This window comes from Rhea americana, unplaced genomic scaffold (genome assembly GCF_003343005.1).
Source record: "Rhea americana isolate MKP2758 unplaced genomic scaffold, rheAme1 scaffold_150, whole genome shotgun sequence".
Classification (NCBI taxonomy): Eukaryota; Metazoa; Chordata; class Aves; order Rheiformes; family Rheidae; genus Rhea; species Rhea americana.
In genome coordinates, this window is record NW_028185595.1 from 1,115,349 (window position 1) to 1,119,076 (window position 3,728).

Consider the following 3,728-nt stretch of genomic DNA (forward strand, 5'->3'; position numbering starts at 1 on the left):
AGATGGATTATGGTTGAAATGTGTTCCTCTTGTGTGTAAAAATGAATAATGCAGGTGAGGAGGAATTCATTAGCCTGAGCTTAAAATCTTCAAAGTTCAAAAATAGACTCATCAGGCAAGTAGTGCAGATGCAATAAACTTCTAATATATTGTCCAAGGAATGCTTTTGCTACACATTCTTTGAGTAGCAATCTGTGGCAGTGCATTTAATTTGACAGCCAAACGGTTAATCAGTACAAAATTTAAGATAAAGAAACTTCATTAAAATGACACATCAGTGGTATTTTTAACTATTTCTTGCATCTTTAAAATGTTATTGTAGTGGATAAAGGCAATCCTGTAGACATAAGAGTTCTTAGTCCTTTTTAAGAAGTTTAATTGGAATGGGTCCTCAAGAGCAGAAAAATAGCAAGTAGTAAGAGATTACATCTCAAGGGCTTGTATTTTCCAGGTCTGGATGCCTAAGAGATTTTGGCAATTGGTCAGATGGCTTATGAAAAATCTGGARTATTTAGTATATGTGCAAGAAAAGTATCTCTGAGCATGTTTAATAAAGTATATAGGTTAATATATTTGATCATTGTTAAATATTTCTTAGACTAAGTTTCATAACTGTTACTGTCTGAAAATGTTCTTTGAGTAATTTTAATATTGGCAGTGGTGCTTGCTGAATTTCAGTTGAGCTCTTAATGCTTAACAACATTCATCTAAAAGAATGGATCTTTTCTTTATAATGATACCAGAAACATTAGGCATAAGTTAAAACCAAGAATTCTAGTATGTATTCATTTGGAGAAGTGATYTCAGAAGTTGAAGAGGATTGAAGAACTTTCTGTGAAGTTCGTTTAGATACGGCTAAACAGATATTAAGAGGGTTGAACAATGTTCCCAGCATTGATAGAAATGTCATCTTTGCACAGTGGCCCAGATTTGAGGGATGAAGTGGGTTTTCATCCAGTTCTTCCTTTGGAAGATGATGGTCGCAATAGGAAAAAGAAAACTAAGGTGAATCTGTGTAGTACCTCCTGAGCTTAGTCACGATGTCTCTCATGCTTCCTGCAGAGAGGATTTCTCTTTATTTTTGTACATTCTGCATATGTTCTATTTTCATTGATCTACCTGACCAGGCCAGCAGTGCCTGTTACAGTATTGTAGACTAGCACGGGTCAGAAGGGGGATCCCTGGATATCGCCTCACCCAATCCCCTGCCGAAAGCAAGGCCAGCTTGGATCAGGTTGCCTCGGGTGTGGTGGAACAGCCTGGGACTGTGAGACCCTGGAACAATTCCCACAGTCCTGTCCCAGGGCAGGGAGGTCTTGGGCAAGATCCTCAGGGAGAGCGCTGTGCACTGTATGGATGTTGTGCATCATGCTCTCAATCTCACTGCCACTTGGTCTTCTAGGAGTCCCCCTTCTGTTCCTGTTTCTTGTTATCTGGCAGCTAACTTTTGCATACAAAGTAATTTGTRCACTTTGAGCACTGCTTATATGGGTTACCTAGTTCTCGCTGCGTGGATGAATGTGCCAGGTCTTTGCGCTCATTTATTATCTTGGGAGAAAAGGTTGCAGCGTATTCATTTCACGCACCAAAGTGGATCTGCAGGAGGTGGTGGGGGTTTTCTGGTGTTAGCTGGAAACAAGCACACTGTAGGCACGTACTGAGGCTTTACAATAAAGCACTTCACATTTTAAGCCCTTCTGGGTGGGAGAGACCTGTCTTGCTGTGGCRCACTGCCATTGCTTTGCCTTTCTGTTTGTGGGAATGTGGTTTTGACAATTTTTTTGACCTCGCTTTGTATCTGATGCTTGTCGCAGTGTTTCCTGTAGGCTTCCATCACGTTACTGTGTGCCTGCGTGCAGGTGTTCTGCTGTTGCCCTCTCRTGAGGACTTGTGACCCCTCTCAGTATCTGCATAAAAGATTGCTTTTCCTTCGTTGTTGTGCTCTTCCTTGGAAAAGTTTACAATTCAAACGCGTGAGCAATAATCCTRTTTTTCCTTAGGGAAATATTTTGGTGGTTATGTTGTGCCTTAAGACTTCCAAAACCTTGGTGTTTGTGCCTGTTTGTGAAAACTGAAGAACTTAGTGGAGCTTTCATCCTGCTTTGCATTTGTTTCTGATTAAAGTATTCTTACTGAAATACGTCTTTGTCATTTGCCACTTTCCTGCAGTATTTTCTGTTATTACAGTTATCTTACACATGGAAAAACAGTGCATTAGGAGCAGTGTTTGAGGTTTAAACGTTTGTTTAACTTACTACATATAAAAGGATGTACATGAAAGAGAGCAGGACTCTACCATGAAAACAAACAAAAATGAAGTATTGCTTCCTCTAGCACAAAAAAAAAAAAAGCATCTGTACTATGTAAAACCTGTCTGACAGTCTTCCAGTTCTTACAGCTTCATTTTCAAGAACTTTTCTTCTGTTTCRCATTGCTAGCAGAAAGATTCTGTAATGGCAAACAGCTCCTCTATTACAATGCTAAATTTGGAAAAATGAGATTTAACAGATGAGTGAGTTTGCATATACTGCCAAAGTCAACTATGAAGCAACCATTTCTGAAGATCTGGACAAAAATATAATTAAAAAAATGTATTATGTCTTTGCTACTTTTGCCCTGATGTAACTTAGTAAAATATCATTGTCATGGCATTCGTTTCTGAATCTATTGATCAACATTCACGTTACTGAAAAATCTAGTTTATTTCATATTTTTGTTTCTGTTGAGAGGGGACCCATATAGTTAGATAATGATTAACATTTTTTTTTTTACAGCAGCATAGAAAAAGGCAATGGAATTTCCTTCAGAGATGAAAGTTCAAACTTTTCATTATTGTTTTGAATTTGGTCCTTCTCATCTCTTGGAGGTTGTCAGCATCTCAAGACAACAGTCCTGAAGCTGTTAAAGCTGCGCAAATTTGTTTTGGAGCTGCAGCCCTTRCAGAGGTCGAATATTCCTTGTGGCCTGTTGCTCTGTTGTGAGTCATTATTTTCAGTGACTTCTCCACCTAGATTACAGTTGGGAAAATGACCAAATGAGTCAGATGTTATGATATTTAAAGTCTGGTCTGGAGGTCAGATGGGGAAAAAATATACAAACTGTTATATTTAATAGTTTAGGGAAAGATAGTTTTCATGTATGCACAAATGGCTTTGGAGCAGCAATGCTGCCCATTCCTGGTGAGAATGGATAGCTTTGTGAAAATGCACCGAATAATCAACAGCAATAGCTATAGTTCATATACGGGTTTGGAACGGATGTGAGAGGACTGCTGTGAAGTTTCCCTTACTTCTGCCCATTTTTCCCATGTGTAACTTTGGGAGAGCAGTACTTTGGGAGATTTGATATCTTCTAAGGAAAAGYATAAAGTGGGAAAAGGAAAAGAATMAAGTATATTAAACATATATCTCTTCAGAATGGTCTTCACACTGTGCTTTCATCTGATTTTTCAGAAACCTTTTTATTATTATTTAATTTCTGTTAACATTATAACATTAAGGGGACCTACCAGCACAACATTCCAGCATGGTTTATGAAGCTTCTTGACCTAAAGACTTAAGAGTCCACCCTTGGATAATTTTGCTTTTTCATGAAATCGAACAGAATTGCAGACATACAGGATGAAACAATGCATTTGCAGCAGCCCAGAGTTAAAGACCAGCTTTTTCGGTTAGGCATGACAGAATGTCAGCTAAGGAAACCTGCGAGTGACCCCTAATTACCTGAGT